Source organism: Psammomys obesus, unplaced genomic scaffold (assembly GCF_907164565.1).
Source record: "Psammomys obesus unplaced genomic scaffold, mPsaObe1.curated_primary_1811, whole genome shotgun sequence".
NCBI classification, from domain to species: Eukaryota; Metazoa; Chordata; class Mammalia; order Rodentia; family Muridae; genus Psammomys; species Psammomys obesus.
Genome location: NW_026585686.1, coordinates 12,174,060 through 12,192,286, shown reverse-complemented (window position 1 = coordinate 12,192,286; position 18,227 = coordinate 12,174,060). Strand labels below are relative to the sequence as shown.

At 36.8% G+C, this 18,227-nt stretch overlaps 1 protein-coding gene and 1 pseudogene across 5 annotated transcripts in view; both read right to left on the bottom strand.

Moving 5' to 3' along the window:
- Ptprd (protein tyrosine phosphatase receptor type D) overlaps nucleotides 1-18,227 on the bottom strand; it is a gene marked incomplete in the record, with an annotated part of 2,622,804 nt that overhangs the window by 1,044,978 nt on the left and 1,559,599 nt on the right.
- Nucleotides 2,409-3,037, bottom strand: LOC129693261 (40S ribosomal protein S28-like; annotated as a pseudogene).

The window sequence follows — 18,227 nt, the reverse complement described above, 5'->3', positions numbered from 1 at the left end:
TATCTTTTTCAATCATTCTAATAAAGTCTTGGATTTATCAGAGGAAATAAGCAGTTAGTGTAATTTTCAGGCATTTCTTCTTTCTGTGATTCCACGTCCTCAAGGTCATGAGTCGTCCTGGTTTCTCGGGTCATATTACTGTTGATCATTAGCTCTCTGTATTCCTTGAACCATTTTGAAAGTACCAGCGCTCAGGAGCTCTAGCCACCTCCCCCCCCCCCCCGCCTCTTTTCTGGATTCTAAGGTACTTTGAATGATTTTTGCTCCTAATGTGATTCTAGAGTCATAAATAGTCTCCTGCTATGGTTACAAGTTCTATTTTTATTCATTTCAGATGTCTTCAGAACTAAGACAGCAAATGAAAAGATATTAACATGTGCTAAGAAATTTTGCCAGCCCCTTACTCATGGGCAAAGAACATGTCTGAGAACCATTCTTTCAACAACACTTAAAATCATCACTCTATCGGATCCAGACAAATTCTTTATAACTAAAATATTGAAGTAATGCATTTAATAATTCCCTGTAAGGTATTTTCTGAAATTTTAACTTAAACGTGATGTTGAAAACGAAGTCAACCGTGTGCAGGGAAGTGGCCTGGCAAATGGAAAGCACATGAAAGGCAGAATTCAGATCTTAGCTCTATTATTAACTGGCACTTGACCATTTCCTATTAACCTCTGTGAGTCTTGACTTCATTTGCTACTAACTGTGGCTGGTAATGCTCTGTGCAAAAGGGTTTTGAAAAACTCGACTGAATATCGCACTGAAGGGAAGCTCATTTGATATTGGGTCTTTATCTGCTTGTTGATGAAGGTTAAGCACCATCAGGCAAACACACTCAATGTGATTGCTTTTGCCCTTGGGCAGCTGAGAAGACAGGTTTTGACTGACAGACGCACATGCAATACTCTGCTTCCATTTCTACCACTCAATGTGTTGTGTTTAACTTTACGTACTTGACTTGAAGAGTTAATTCTTTTATTTAGTGCATAGCCTGCACCATTGCCTCCTTACCTTGTTTGACAAGATAGTCCTTGTATTATCACCTTATTTCTGTATTTTCTGAAAACATGACCTGTCCTGTCAGTTTTCTCCATTTATAAGGGAACACATATCATGTTCCTTCATGTTGAATCCCAGCACCATGCCTCATGCCTCCACCAGACTGTCTTTTATTTCCTATAATGCTAAATAATTTATTCTCATTTGCTTTCTTTTCAGTTTATATGTGTGTGTGTGTGTGTGTATGTATCTACCCTATCAATATTTTTTTTTTCTCAAACAATCACTCAGTAGTGCATCTTTTCTTCACTATCAACCAACAAGAAGTAAAATGACCTGAGGTTTCCCCATGCTTCCCTTCCAGACACCTGTTAGGCACTGTAAACTGACTGCTGGCCCACTGTCTCCACTATATCTGCCTTGGGTAGGTCATCCGTAACTGCGTTTGTGCTAAATCCCGTTGTTGCTTTGTTCATCCTCACTCCATTTTTTTTTTTTCTGTTTTATACAACTCTGTTATCCATTCTTTCTGCTCCTGTCCTCCTTGACTTGATCATTCCCTGTCTCCCTTACAACATTCACTATGTTGCTCTGGGCAATGAGTGTTTCTTTTCTCTATATTCCTCATTAGAAGAGATGATCATGGATGTTTTGAGTTACTTTGTGACTGTAATTACTAACTGGATGTATTTGAAAGGTTTCTGAAAATTCTTAGAAACTTCTGATGTGGTGCACTCATTTCAGACTAGTAGTGTACAAACCAAACACAGGGAATCACACTGTTTTCATCATTATTCCTCACCAAATATGTCTGCTTTCACAGAAATTTAGCAAAAATAATATCAGCATAGATACATTCGCTATGATAGTTTTCACACATTTCTTCTCCCTGTTCTATGTTTAATTGGTCACAGTAGCCTAAATGCACCTAAATTCTCTGTTTTCTAACTTTTTCATCATTACTTAACCACACTGTATTTCAGATCTGTCAGGCCTTAAGTCTGGAATGCCCCACACAGTTTCACATCATATCTTGATATCCTGCTTGGCGTGTTATGGTGCTATTTGGAAGGCTCTGTGGTTTTTTTGTTTGTTTGTTTTTTATGGTTTTGTTTTGTTTTGGTTTTGTTTCGTTTTTCTCTTAATGGTTCTATTTTTATTTTTTCTTATTATGATTTATTACAATTTATTCAATTTGTATCCCAGCTGTGGCATCCTCCATCCTCCTCCCAATCCCACCCTCCTTCCCTCTTCTCCTCCTATGTCCCTCCCCTAGTCCACTGATAGGGGAGGTCCTCCTCCCCTTTTATCTGACTCTAACCTATCAGGTCTCATCAGGACTGGCTGCATTGTTTTTTTCTGTGGCCTGGCAAGGCTGTACCCCCAGGGAAAGGTCTTAAGAGAACCTGCCACTGAGTTCATGCCAAAGAAAGCCCTTGCTTTTCTTACTAGTGACCCCACTTGGAGACTGGGTCTGTGGGCTACATCTGAGCTGAGGTTTTAGGTTCTCTCCATGCATGGTCCTTGGTTGTTAGGGTATCATTCTCTTTAGGGCCCCCAGGGCCCAGTTTTTTTTTTTTTTTTCTGTTGGTCTATTTTTGGAGCTCCTGTCCCCTTCAGGCCATTCTATCTCCCCCTTCTTTCATAAGATTCCCTGCACCCTTCCCAAATAATTAGTCTGAGGCTCTGAGGGTTTTTGTTTTGTTTTCTTGTTTTTGTTTTTGTTTTTTGGAGTGAAAACAGTGTTCTCTATTTAACAGTTGCAGGTGATCCCATGAGTCAAGTGGTGGATATCCAGGACCCAGCAGCAAGATCAGCGCAAACTTCTAGCTTCTCTTTCTGGCTACAGTAAGGTGAGCACATCACCCTCTCGAACTGGGCCTTTGACAATTCAGATGATAGAGCGGCTGGTGTCATCCATAAATTCCACACACACTGGCGTGCACTGTCCCTGCAAACCGATTCTGCCCAGCACTTTGGTTACCCTGGCCAGCTTAATAGGCTGCACGCGACTCGTGTCCATGATGGCGGCGATCTGGCCGAGAGCGGCTCTGAGGTTTTTAAGAGATGAGGGTGAGGCCTGTCTGGCAGGAGCTTGCTATGTTCACCTGGTGAAGGTTATGTACATTTCTTTTCTGGCCTGCATTTTTCTTGTGTGTGTGAGGAGTCTGCACTACAAGCTGTACCATGTTTTCTTTGCTCCAATGGAAAGATATCCCACTTCTAAATACTTAAATACAAATATTTTTTATACATTCCTCTTCTTCCTGAGAAGTTGGTTTTAAATCATTCAAATGCAATGCCATAGAGTCCTTCTTGATGTCCCCAGAAGAATTCATTTGTTCTTTTCTGTGATTTATTGGATTCTTGTTTATTATTTTATATCCACTTATATTAATATTGTAGTTATTATTATGCCGATCAACATCACTTATCTTCTTTGTGATTCTTAGTCATAGGAAGCGTCTCTCTTTCTCTCTCCCCCCTGATATCTACAAAATTAATGCTCCAAAAATCTAGAACGCATGAGTGAACAAAATTTAGAATGGATGAGTCAACACATGATGACCCCACTAAAATCTTTACACTATTTTTAAAGATTATTAATACAGAAGTTTTCATCAGAAAAAAAAATGTGTGTCCCAGATCTTTTTAAAAAAATTACTTCTGTATTTCTTCTGTTTTTGAAGTAGGTTTTCATGTGGCTAAGACTAGCCTAAGATTTACTAGATATCTCAGACTCGCCTCAAACTCCTGCTCTTCTTGTTTCCAATTGCCAAATGCTGGATTTCAGGTGTATAATATCATTCCTGGCTCTAGTTCTGATTAGCATGTGGTGTCAGCCTTTCTTTTCCAGTTAATCCCTATATTCACAATCAGCACTGTATATGTTATAATTAATTATATTTTTTTAAATTTGCAGCCTGTCAAAGTTCAGAGTCATTGATAATTATTATACATATATACATACATATATGTGTATGTATATATATGTGTATGTATATATATAAATATGTGTGTGTGTGTGTGTGTGTGTGTGTGTGTGTGTGTATACAGGCTTTATAAGAACTATTGTGTCCAGGTAAAATAAAATTATTCAGGACATTGTCATCTGTGGTAGAATTGTTTTTAAATCTCATGGTTGTAAGAGATTTTTTCAGTGAGCTTGTAAATCTAAAATGACACAGATTATGTAAATAAATGGGCAAGTGCAGGTCATGTAGGGAAACAAATTTTAAATACAAAAATTATAACTTACATTAATTTTATATGTATTATTTACTAGTTGTATCTGAGTATATGTGAGGGGGTGTGGTACACATTTGTCTGTACTTAAGGAGGGCAGAAGACAACATGTGGAATTGATTTGGCCTTATCATGTCAATCTTGTGTTTGAACTTGGATACAAATGTTAGGTTTGGAGACTAGCAGCCTTACTCACTGAGACATCTTCCCCACCCAACATACGGTATTTTTGAGATGTTTCAATCCAAAAGGATGCAATATTAAAGACACAGGTAAAATTAGCGTTTTAATTGCCATCCACCCTGTGTCTGCTTCTCCCTCTGTGTAGCCAGGCCTATCGTGCACTGCATGGGGCTGGGCAAGAAGGAATGAAGCTTAGCCAGGTGTGGGTGAGTGAGGTGTAAGTAAAGAACACACCCAGGAACAGCTTCATAGAACTGGCTCATTTTATTGAAGAAAGCTTAGTGGGGTGGGGAGGAGGAGAAAGTACTTATGTCCCTGGGGAGGTGACCAGGGCCTCTGTGGTAAGGTTTGTGTGGTCTAGTACCATGGGCCACAGGTTTTGGAAATTGTTTCATCTGCATATTCAAGGACTATAGGTTCCAGTGGGGAAAGACATTATTAGAAGGTCAACCAAGGAGGGAAGACTGATAACTGTGGAGTTGTAAATTCTAGATGGTGGGGAAGTGGGTGTTTTGGCAGCAATTGAGAGGGGGTTGTAGGCAATTCCTGCAGCCATCGTGTTAGTGGTTTCCATCCTTTCTCTGTAGTCCTGGGCCATTAAGGTTCCACAGGTTGTTTAATGTAGCTTAAGAAACAACCTTGACCCATGTTTCTAGTTTTAAGGCATTGCCATTATAGTGATAGTGGCACCATATTATTTCCAAAGATGTCTTCAAAAGTATGATATGCTTTTGTTCATTTTAAGTGCCAACTTAGACTTTCCATCAGCTTTTTCAAATGCTGAAATGAAATGTTAGGAGACAAAAGAAATCTGAGTAGAGCCCTGTACTGTTTAACGACAGCACAGTCTTTTCTATTAATATTTTAATTTCTATAGCATACTTCACTCTTGATGAACACACCTAAAAGGGGAAGAACTTAAACTGATTCATTTCTTCCCACCCAGTTTACTATTACATAAAAGGAATATTTGTTAGACTTAAAGCAAGTTTTTCCTATTATTACTTTATTGTTCTAAGTCAGGTAACTTCTAAATATAAAGGTTTCTTTGCTAGTCTGAGATGTTACATAACTACTCTATTCATATAATTTTGCATATGTTACATTTCTGAACATTTGGACTTTCATTCATCACAACTTCATTGTTATGCTTAACTAAATATCTTAATAAGGCTTCCTTTAAATATGTATCATAGTAAATACTTTAACATTACGCACAGATCATAATGTCTCTTTGCCTATCAGCACTGTGATATTTGAAAAATAAAATAAAATAAAAAAAAAAAAACATGATATGGCTAGGTCATAAAATACTCAATGCACAATTTTGAGGACCCGAATTCCAATCCCTAGACCTTACATAAAAGCTAGGCCATACTATATAAGTCTAAAACTTCAGCACTGAAGAGCTATGGTGAGACAAATGTATCTCTGAAGCTTTTGGCTGACTAGTCTAGCAGAGACAAATCCAGTAAGAAACTATGTCTCAAAAATAAGGTAGTGAATAATTGTAGGAAGTCATTCATTGTGGACCTCTGGTCATTATGACATGGTCAGACAAATAAATAAAAATAGAGATAAATAAATAAAAATAAAGTGAAATACAGATGAAAAGGGATGTAACAGATCCGAGTGAATTCCATAGTATTGTAAGGATATACTTCTGAAACCCTTATAGCATCTATTAGAAAATAAAAGAAATGGATTCATTTCTGAATGTATATAGCATAGCAAAATTAAACAAAGAAGAAATAAAAAATAAGTCCATCACAAACAAGCCAAATTGAATCAAAAATAAAATACCTTCCAATCAAAGGAGCACAAACTTAGAGATATTTATTGCAAAATGCTGTTAGATCTTAAAGAGGAACAAAAAGCTTCTCAAACTCCTGATTCTACAAAACTGAGATGAGAAAGTGCCTCTAAAGTATTTTTATGAAGTCATCATTATACTAATATCTAAACCAAAAAAAGACACAACAACAAAAAGGAAATTGTGTACCAGCCTCCATGGTAAACATAGATGCCAAGGTTTTCAATAATGCATTTCTTTTAACTTTCATTTTTTATATTACTTACAGTTTATTTACTTGGTATCCCAACTGTAGAACCCTCCCTTATTCCTTTGCAATCCCACCCTCCCTCCCTCGTCTCCTCCCTGCCCCTTTCTAAGTCCACTTATAGGGGAGGTCCTCTTCCCCTTCCATTTGACCCTAGCCTATCAAGTCTCACCAGGACTGGCTGCAATGTCCTCCTCTGTGGCCTAGCTAGGCTGCTCCTCCCACGGGGGGGGGGGGGGGGGGGGGGAAAGAGCTAGCCATAGTTTTCATGGCTATGTTTTCAGAGACAGTCCCTCTTCCCCTTACTAGGGTAGCCACTTGAATACTGAGCTGCCATGGGCTACAGCCGATGAGGGGTTCTAGGTTATATCCATGCATGGTCCCTGGTTGGATAATCAGTCTCAGACAAGCCCATGTGTGCAGATATATTTGGTCCTTGTGGAGCTCCTGTTCTCTCCAGGTCTTACTAACTCATTCTTCTTTCTGCAATCTGACATGAGTCTCAGCATCTACTATGATACACTGTTATGTAAAGTCTATGGGAGGCTCCTACCCTGCTTCTCGTTTTCTCCTACTTCCAATGTCCATCCTATTTGTCTTTCTAAGTAAGGATTGATCTTTTTAACCTGGGTCCTCCTTCTTGTTTGGCTTCTTTAGGTGAAGATATTTTAGTAGATTTATCCTATCTTATATGTCTAGTATTCACTTATAAGTGAGTATGCACCATGTGTCTTGCTGCTTCTGGGATACCTCACTCAGGATTATCTTTTCTAGGTTCCATCATTTGCCTGTGCATTGCTGAGTAGTATTCCATTGTGTAAAAGTACCACAATTTCTGTATCCATTCCTCTGTTCAGGAACATCTGGGTTATTTCCAGGTTCCAGCTATTAAAAATAAAGCTGCTACAAACATGGTTGAACAAATGTCCTTGTTGTGTACTTGAGCATTTTTTGGATATATGCCTAGGAGTAGTATAGCTGGATCTGAGGAAGCACTATTCCTAATTGTCTGAGAAAGCACCAGATAGATTTCCAAAGTGGTTGTACAAGTTTACATTTCTACTAGCAATGGAGGAGGGTTCCCCTTTCTCCACAACCACTCCATCATGTGTTGTCACTTGAGTTTTTGATCTTAGCCGTTCTGATGAGTGTGAGGTGACATATCAGGATCATTTTGATTTGCATCTCCCTGATGGCTAAGGATGTTGAACATTTCTTTAAGTGTTTCTATGCTATTCTACAATTCTCTACAGAGAGTTCTCTGTTTAGCTTTGTTTCCCATTTTTTCATTGGTTTACTTGATTTGTTGCTTTTTAACTTCTTTAGTTCTTTATATATACTGGATATTAGCTCTCTCTCAGATATAGGGTTGGTGAAGATCTTTTCCCAGTCTATAGGCTGTCATTTGTTTTGATGACAGTGTCTTTTGCTTTACAGAAGCTTTTCAGTTTCATGAGGTCCCATTTATTGATTGTTGCTCTTAGAGCCTGTGCTGCTGGTGTTCTGTTCAGGAAGTTGTCTCCTGTGCCAATGAGTTCTAGGCTGTTCCCCACTTTTTTTTTTCTAACTGATTTATAGTATCTGGTTTAATGTTGAGGTCTTTGATACACTTGGACTTTAGTTTTGTGCAGGGTGATAAATATGCATCTATTTTCGTTTTTTCTGCATGTAGACATTCAGTTGAACCAGCACCATTTGTTAAAGATGCTATCTTTTTTCCATTGAATGGTTTTGGCTTCTTTGTCAAAAATCAAGTATCCATAGGTGTGTGGGTTTATTTCTGGGTCTTCTTTTTGGTTCCATTTATCCTCCTTTCTGTTTCTATGCCAATACCCTGCAGTTTTTATGAATATTGCTCTGTAGTACAACTTGATATCGGGGATGGAGATACCTCCAGATGCTCTGTTGTTGTACAGGATTTTTTTGGAAATTCTGGTTATTTTGTTTCTCCATACTGAGTTGAGAATTTTTCTTTTAAGGTCTGTAAAGAATTTTGTTGGCATTTTGATGGAAATTGCATTGAATCTGTAGATTGCTTTTGGCAGGATGGCCATTTTCACTATGTTACTCCTACCAATCCATGAGCACAGGAAATCTTTCCATCTTCTGATATCTTCTTCAATTTCTTTCTTCAGAGACTTGAAGGTTTTTTTTTCAAAGCAGTCTTTCACTTGCTTGATTAGAGTCACACCAAGGTACTTTATGTTATTAGTAGCTATTGTGAAGGGTGTTGTGCCCCTAATTTCTTTCTTGGCCCTTTTGTCTTTGATATACAGGAGGACTCCTAAGCAGTCATCCAAAGTCTCCCTTCCAAAAAAAAAAAAAAAACAAAAAACAAACAAACAAAAACAAAACAAAACAAAAACAAAAACAAAAAAAGACCCAGGGACAGATGGTTTCAGCAAAGAATTCTACCAGACCTTCGGAGAAGAGCTAACTCCAATTCTCTCCAAACTATTCCACAAACAGAACGAACATTACCGAACTCATTCTATGCCACAGTCACTTTGATACCTAAACCACAGAAAGACCCAACAAAAAAAAGAGAACTTCAAACCTATCTTTCTTATGAACATTGATGCAAAAATACTCAGTAAAATACTTACAAACCAAATCCAAGAACAGATCAAAGATATTGTTCACTGTGACCAAGTAGGCTTCATCCCAGGCATGCAAGAGTGGTTCAGTACATGGAAATCCATCAATGTAATCCACCATATAAACAAACTGAAGGATAAAATCCACATGATCCTCTCCTTAGATGTGGAAAAAGCATTTGACAAAATCCAACACCCATTCATGTTTAAAGTCTTGGAGAGATCAGGGATACAAGGCACCTACCTAAACACAGTAAACACAATATACAGTAAGCCTATAGCCAACATCAAACTCAATGGAGAGAAACTTAAATCAATCCCACTGAAATCAGGGACAAGACAAGGCTGTCCACTCTCTCCATACCTCTTCAACATAGTACTTGAAGTCCTAGCCAGAGCAATAAGACAACTAAAGGAGATCAAGGGGATACAAATCAGAAAGGAAGAGGTCAAAATGTCACTATTCACAGATGATAGAATAGTATACATGAGCGACCCCAAAAAAGTCAACCAGAGAACTCCTTCAGCTGATAAACACCTTCAGCAAAGTGGCTGGATACAAAATCAACTCAAATAATGCATTTCTAAACTAAGTTCAAGAATATACCAAATAGATCATCTACTAAAATAATGTTGGCTTCATCTCAGAAATGCAAGGATGGCTGAGCATACAGAAGTCACTATTCATAATATACCTCATTAGTAAACTCAAGGGCAAAAACTGCATGATAATCTCACTAATGTAGAAAATCTTCCACAAAAGTCCAACATTCTTTCATGATAAAAATTTAGTAGCAGCAAGAGATAAAGAGGACATGCCTCAGTATAAGAAGGCAATATATAAGAGTTGCACAGCTAATATCATGATAAATTAAAAAATAAAATCTCAAAAACTCAAAGCATTTTCACTAAAATCAGGAACGTGACTATGATATCTACTTTCTACACTCATTTTCAATGCAATACTTGAAATCTTAGCTTGAGTAATAAGAAAAGTGAAGGATATGCAAATAAGCGAAGATAAGGTCAGCTTTTCTAATTTGCAGAGGACATGATTCTACGCAAAAAAAACATCTTAAAACTCAACAAGAAAAGTCTTAGATCTGATAATTTTACATTCAGGAAAGTAGCAAGATACATACACAAAACAAAACAAACAAAAACTCAGTAGCCTTTCTATATACCACCATACCAAATATACCAAGAAAAAAATCAGGGAAACTATTCCATTTACAATAGTATAAAAATATATCCTTGGATGAATATAACCAAGTAGTAAAATATATGTACAACAAAAGTGTTAAGACTCTAAAAAAATATTTGAGGAAGACACTAGAAGATGGAAACACCTATGAATTAGTAGAATAATAATGTGACAATAACCATCCCACAAGAATTCAATATACAAATTTAATGCAATCCTCAACAAATTACAATGTAATTATTCAAAGAAATAAAAAATCTTATAATAAATATATAAAGTAGAATGAATTTTCCAATATTCAAAATAGTCCTAAACAACAAAAACAAAAGTACAACTTTCCTTGATTTCTATACTATAGACAGAGTAGGAAAATAGCATGATACTGACATCACACAGGTATATTGTCAATATACAAAAGAGAATCATAGATCTAGATACATGCCAGTTCTTCTAAAGATGCTAGATTTTTGACAGTGATGCCAACACTCTGCACTGGAAAGAGGCAACATAGTCAAGAAACCTGACTAGAAAAACTGGATTGTTGTGGTGGATATATCTAATGTTCTCTTGCATTCAGTTTGCGAGTATTTTATTGAGTATTTTTGTGTCAATGTTCATAAACGAGATTGGTCTGCAGTTCTCTTTCTTTGTTGGGTCTTTGTGTTGTTTAGTTATCAAGGTAACTCTGGCCTTGTAGAATTGGGTTGGTAATGTTCCTTCTGTTTCTATTTTATGGAATAGTTTAAAGAGTATTGCTATTAGCTCTTCTTTGAGGTAGAATTCTGCTCTGAAACCATCTGGCCCTGGGCTTTTGTGGATGGGAGACTTTTGTTGACAGTTTCTATTTCCTTAGGGGATAAAGGATCCAGAAATATATCCACATACCTATAGATACCTGATTTTAGACAAAGAAGCCAAAACCATACAATAGAAAAAAGATAGCATCTCCAACAAATGGTACTGGTTTTCCTTGCTTGTGTTTTATATCACATACAATAGCATCACTTAAAAAACTAATGCCAGTTGCTTTCTGCTCTTTATATTTTCTTCATGAGTTTAAGGTCTGAGATTATTAATCACATATTTGAACTACTAGATTTTTTCAATGCATTTATTAGTCATCTTTGTTTTGCCATTATGGTCAACAATTTTTAAGTCCTGTATTTCAAGTTAAGGTTACAGACTCAATTAATGAATAAATGATAAATCAATAAAAAAGAAAAAATAAATAAATACCAAAAATGTTGACACCCCTCCCCAATGATTGCATTTGAAAGCCTTTGAATCACAACACAATGATTATCATGTTTAGTAAATTTAACATTTGGAAATCAATTATGAACGTGATTATCTGTTGACTATTGCTTTCCCAAAATATGTGAAATCATGTAATATATATTTTTAAAAGTTGATTTGGATTACAGTTTTGTAGGCTAGATACCCAAGTGATTGGCTAGCACTGGTATATAGCTGGAGAAGGCCTTCTATTTTAACACAGGAATGGGTATCTAAGAGCAATAAAGAGATACTCTGCCAACCCACTTCTTGATCTTCCATTTTTTCTGATGTCACAAGTGCTGCTAGCACAGCCAGCCTTCACAATCTCCTCTAGTCATATTGAATTCTTCCAAACTCCATTTCCAAGTAATAGTGTTCACAGGGGTATAAGGAACAAATTTTCTACACATGTAGTTCTGGAAGCACATTAAAACAAAATGCATAGTAAAGAATGTCCAGTATCACTCATTTAGGTAAGAAGGAAGTTTTATTTTGTATCTACCTATTGGTCTGTTCTATAGCTACAACATATAGTATTTGATAGCAGTGAATTCTCAGCATGTAGTTTTAAAGTGTGAAGTCAGAAATATAATTGATTGAATTTGTTTCTTGTAGGAGAAATTGAAAGGTATCTCCTTAGTTACCAATATCATTATAAGCCAATATTGTCTTCAGCTACAAAATGCATGCTCTTAAGTTTTATTGGTACCAATTTCTTATGAAATTTATAGATAACACACATTTGATGGTATGTGCTACTAGTCCAATTCTGAGGCATATGTACTGACTTTTGACATTGCTTGTCACTTGGTATTATTTTAACACTGACTTAAGATTGGCAGTGCTTTCTTTCATAATATAGTACAAAAAACTCTTTAAGAGACACATCTTATACATTTTTTTCAAGTTTTGGAATTGCTTCTAAGATATTTGACTGATTTTATTACTTATAATTATATTCTAATATTACTATTTGGTGGGGTATTCTTGTCCTTGAAGAAGCCTCAACAGAGGAGAAAATGACTTTGTTCCTTGAATAATTAGGAAAGCATTTTAATGTTTAGCTATGGCAGTTCAGTAGAAAATATGATTAGATTTCAACAATAATATGAGATACCATTTCCAAGATAGTATTCTTCAAAATAACTGAGTTTTTAATGTCAATAATTGGATAAAACCACCTTATTAAATTTTGGTTATACTTTAGCAGATGGCTATGAAGTGTATATATAAATTGTATATATTACTTACACACATTCCCTGTATGTTTTAGTCTTTGCTATGCTATATTAAAGATAACTTGGAATAAATGACAAGTCTCAAAATATCAGAATTTTTTTTAATATTTGGGGGAATATATATCCATAATGACTAATATACTGTCTGTTTCATTATTTTAAATTCATGTACTTAGTTTAATCTATCATCTGTCACTATGTTCTATGTTGATATGTCTTGGTAAACTGTCTAAAATGTGTAGAAAATATTCCTATTCTGTCTCTCCAGAAGATTCAGGAAGTTTGAGTAACCTATAAAATGAACGGCCTAGTTACTGGCCATAGTACATTCAAGAAAACAATGACATAAAGAAACTTTAAGCATCTGTCGACTTTAATTCATTGTCCTGAACACAGGGATTAATGTCAGCTTTCCAGGATCTGTATTCACTGAGGGGACAAGCCTCTGGCCATGCCTGTAAGGAATTATCTAGCATAGGCTAACTGAGCTGTGAAGGCCCACCCAGACTGTTGACAAATAAAAAGTAGGAAGGGAGCAAATGACCAGTCATCTCTTTTTGCTAACTGACTGTGGAATCAATATGAGCATCTGCCTCAAGCCCCTGTCATCAGGGTTTCCTGCCATGATGGCCTGCACTCTTGAACTGTGAGCTAAATCAAACCCTCAATTAAGCTGCTTTTGTTAAAAAAGCAGTTTTAACCCACTACAAAGCAGGTATTAAATGAAAACATCTTTGCATTCCCACAATTAACTCAGTATTGCCACATTCATCCAAATGGGCCCAGGTCAGTGTTCTTTCCATTTGTAATACAAGCTTTCAAGGTCAAAATATTAAAATGACTTAGTGAAAGTTGACATTTTTTTTCAGTGTCTAGGAAGCTTTACAATTTAACCTTTAGTTTAATAAGGAGATGCTCTTTAAATGCATAGTATAAATTAGTTTATCATTTCAAAATTACAAAAAAATATATCTTTACGAACAGAGTTTTTATATGCTTTCCTTCACATTTTTTATTATTAACATCTTATACTGATATGGGACATTCATCATAATTAATGAAGCAATTCTGATAGTGTTATTAGCTAAATCCTACCCTCTTCCACATTGCTTAGTCATTAGCTAATGTTCCTTTTCTGTTCCAGGATTCCTTCCAAGATCTTACACTGCATTCAACGGTCATGACTCCTTTGACTTTTCTTGGTTGCAATGATTTTCATCCTAACTTTGACTCTTTTGAAAGGTTCTGATAGGAAGCCTTGTAGTATGCTTCTTCATTGGAATCTGGCTCCTGAATGGCTAGGTGATGGATTTAGGGACAATCATAGGGAAGTGTAAGTGTTGTCACATAATAATGACACCACTTGTCAACCCTGGGTTTTATGAGATCACCTGATTAACATATTTGTTACATTTCTATATTTTAAAGTTAGTTCTTTTTCTCTTTGTTGTGTACTCTTTTTTGTTACTTCTTTGGGTGTACAGATTTTAGTATGTTTATCCTATCTTATAGGTCTAGTACCCACTTATAAGTGAGTATTTACCCTTTGTGTCTTTCTGCTTCTGGGATATCTCACTCGAGATGCTCTTTTCTAGATCCCACCATTTGCTTGCAAATTTCATGATTTTCTTGTTTTTAATTGCTAAGTAGTATTCCATTGTGTAAAAGTACCACAATTTCTGTATCCATTCCTCCATTAATGGACACCAAGGTTGTTTTCAGATTGGAACAAAAGATCATACTGCTTTCACTGTGAAGGAGGAGGTAATGAGAGCACACAAGAAAGTAGTTGCTTTTTTTAACTTTTATTAATTACACTTTATTCACTTTGTATCCCCCATACGCCCCCCCTTCCTCCCCTCCTAAGTCCATCTTCCCTCCTCCTTCACACATGACCCTCCCCAAGTCCACTGATAGGCGAGGCCCCCCTCTCCTTCATTCTGATCTTAGTCTATACAATCTCATCAGGACTGGCTGCATTGTTGCTTTTCAGTCAGCAGAAGTGGACTTGGAAAGAGCTCTGTCTATTGTTTTGTTGCAATAATATGTTCTGAAAGTGACTCATGGGAGAAAGAGTTTACTCTGGTTCACAGTTCAAGCTGAAGCTGAAAGTATCTTGTAACATCTTATCCACAATCCAGAAGCAGAAAGGTCAGTCCACAATGGCTTGTCAGCCCTCCTTCTCTCCTTTTTCAGTCTGGAATTCCAGCCAGGGATTGTTCCAACCATAGTGATTGGGATTAGGCACCTCAACCAAGAAACTCCTGGTAATCTCTTAACTACATGCCAAGACACCTATCTCCCAGGTGATTCTCACCAATTTTGTTGAAAAGTGACATTAGCAATCACATTTTATTATTTAGGAAGCCTAAACAGTGCAGCCCTTCTATTAAAGCAATAGAATTTGACTTCATAGTTCTGGATGCTAAGTCAAAGTTTAAGGGCCAAGAAGATAAGGTTTATGATTGTTAGTGTCACTCGTCAACAAAATTGGTGGAAATCACTTGGGAGATGGGCCTCTTGCCATGTAGGTGTGAGGAGTAGGGGAGGTGAGAGACAGGAAGAAAGGAGGGTGGGACCAAGAAGAGAGGATAATGGGGACTACTATTGAAATATGAAGTGAACAACCAAATAAATAAAGTGAAAAGTTAAAAAAAATAAGAAGCCCAAAGTAGTGTCAGACTAGACAAACTGATACAATGCCTAGGCTTTAATATGAATGCACAAACTAACGTTATAGTACGGTGAAAGAAGAAATGAATTTCAATGATCTTGTTCTCCAGTTTGCCAAACAAAAGTTTTTAGTGAAATATATCTCAACAGAAAACAAACAAATAAATAAAATACTTATATAAGCTATAAATATACTTATAAATAAAATATACTTATATCAGATAATAGTAAGCACTTAAAAGTCATGATTTTTCATTGCTGAGTAATACTCCATTGTATAGATGTACCACAGTTTCTGCATCTATTCTTCAGTTGAGGGGCATCTGGGTTGTTTCCAGCTTCTGGCTATTACAAATAAAGCTGCTACAAACGTGGTTGAGCAAATGTCCTTTTTGTGTATTTGAGCCTCTTTTGGGTATATGCCTAGGAGTGGTATGGCTGGATCTTGAGGAAGCGCTATTCCTAGTTGTCTGAGAAAACGCCAGATTGATTTCCAGAGTGGTTGTACAAGTTTACATTCCCACCAGCAGTGGAGGAGGGTTCCCCTTTCTCCACAACCTCTCCAGCATGTGTTGTCACTTGAGTTTTTGGTCTTGGCCATTCTGATGGGTGTAAGGTGAAATCTCAGGGTTGTTTTGATTTGCATTTTCCTAATAGCTAATGAGGTTGAGCATTTCTTTAAGTGCTTCTCTGCCATTCGATATTCCTCTACAGAGAATTCTCTGTTTAGCTCTGTTCCCCATTTTTTAAGTGGATTACTTGGTTTGCTGCTTTTCAGCTTCTTTATTTCTTTATATATACTGGATATGAAAAATAAGGAAATCATGAAATTTTCAGGTAAATGGTGGGACCTGGAAAGGATCATCCTGAGTGAGTTGTCCCAGAAGCAAAAAGACACACACGTTATATACTCACTCATATAAACATACAACATAAAATAAACCCACTAAAATATGTACATCTAAACAAACCAAGCAAAAGAGAGGACCCTAACTAAAAATGCTCAATCCCCATCCTGAAAGGCAAAGAGGATGGACATCAGAAGAAAAAGAAAACAGGAAACAACCTAAGAACCTGCCACAGAGGGCCCCTGAAAGCCTCTGCTGTGCAGACTGTCAAAGCAGATGCTGAGCCTGATGGCCAACTGAAGGGCAGAGTGAATGGAATTTTATGTAAGAAGTGGGAAATAGTAAGAGTTGGAGAGGACAGGAACTCCACAAGGAGAGCAACAGAACAAGAACATTTGAACACAGGGAACTTCCCAGAGACTCATACTCCAACCAAGGACTATCCATGGAGATAACCTAGAACCCTGACAATGCAGCCACTTCTGATGAGAACTGATAGACTAAGATCAGAAAGAAGGAGAGGAGGACCTCCCCTATCAGTGGACTTGGGGAGGGGCATGCATGCAGAAAGGGGGGGGGGAGGGTGGAACTAGGAGGGGAGGTGGGAGGGGCTTATGGGGGGATACAAAATGAATAAAGTGTAATTAATAAAAGTTAAAAAAGTCATGATTTAATTTAAATGTGAATTCTTATACTAATTAAAATAACGATCTTGCAGTTTTCACTTGTTCAGAACATGTGTTGAGATTTTTAACACAGTGCCATGCAGGTAAGAAAAACAATGGTGGCATTTAATGCACTATGAGGCAAACTTCTTTATTTAAATGGATGAGACTGGGTTAACACATTTAGAATATGCATACCTCTTTCATTTCTAAAGCTGTAGGTAAAGTTACAGAAAGACTTCTTCTTCCAGAAATAACACTACAGGTAAAACAAGTGAACTATGCCTGCACTATTTTTACTATACTTTCCCCCTAAAATAAAATACTTCAGTTCCTTCAAACAATAATTCTAAACATTTTTGTATACTTCAAAAATAAAATGTGCTGTTGGTGTTCTGTTCAGGAAGTTGTATCCTGTGACAATGAGTTCCAAGATGTTCCCCACTTTTTCTTCTAACCGATTTAGTGTATCTGATTTTATGTTGAGGTCTTTGATCCACTTAGACTTTAGTTTTGTACAGGGTGATAAAAACGGATCTAGTTTCATTTTTATGCATGTAGACATACAGTTGGACCAGAACCATTTGTTGAAGATTCGGTCTTTTTTTTTTTTTTTTTCATTGAACGGTTTTGTTTTCTTTGTCAAAAATCAAGTACTCGTAGGTGTTTGGGTTTATTTCTGGATCTTCTATTCGGTTCCATTGATCTACTTTTCTGTTTCTATATCAAGACCATGCTATTTTTATAACTATTGCTCTGTAGTACAGCTTGAGATCAGGGACAGAGAATCCTCCAGATGATCTGTTGTTGTACAAGATCGTTTTGGAAATTCTGGATTTTTTGTTTGTAGCAGCTTTATTCGTAATAGCCAGAACCTGGAAACAACCCAGATGTTCCTCAGTTGAGAAATGGATACAGAAATTGTGGTACTTTTACACAATGGAATACCACTCAGCAATTAAAAGCAAGGAAATCATGAAATTTGCAGGCAAATGGTGGGATCTAGAAAAGATCATCCTGAGTGAGGTATCCCAGGAGCAGAAAGACACACATGGTATGTGCTCACTTATATAGTCCTATAAAATAGGATAAATATACTAAAATATGTGCACCTAAAGAAGATAAACAAGAAAGAGGATTAGGGTAAGATGATCAATCCTCCTTTAGAAAGACAAATGGGATGGACATGGGAAGTAGGAGAAAACAAGAAACAGGACAGGAGCCAACCAC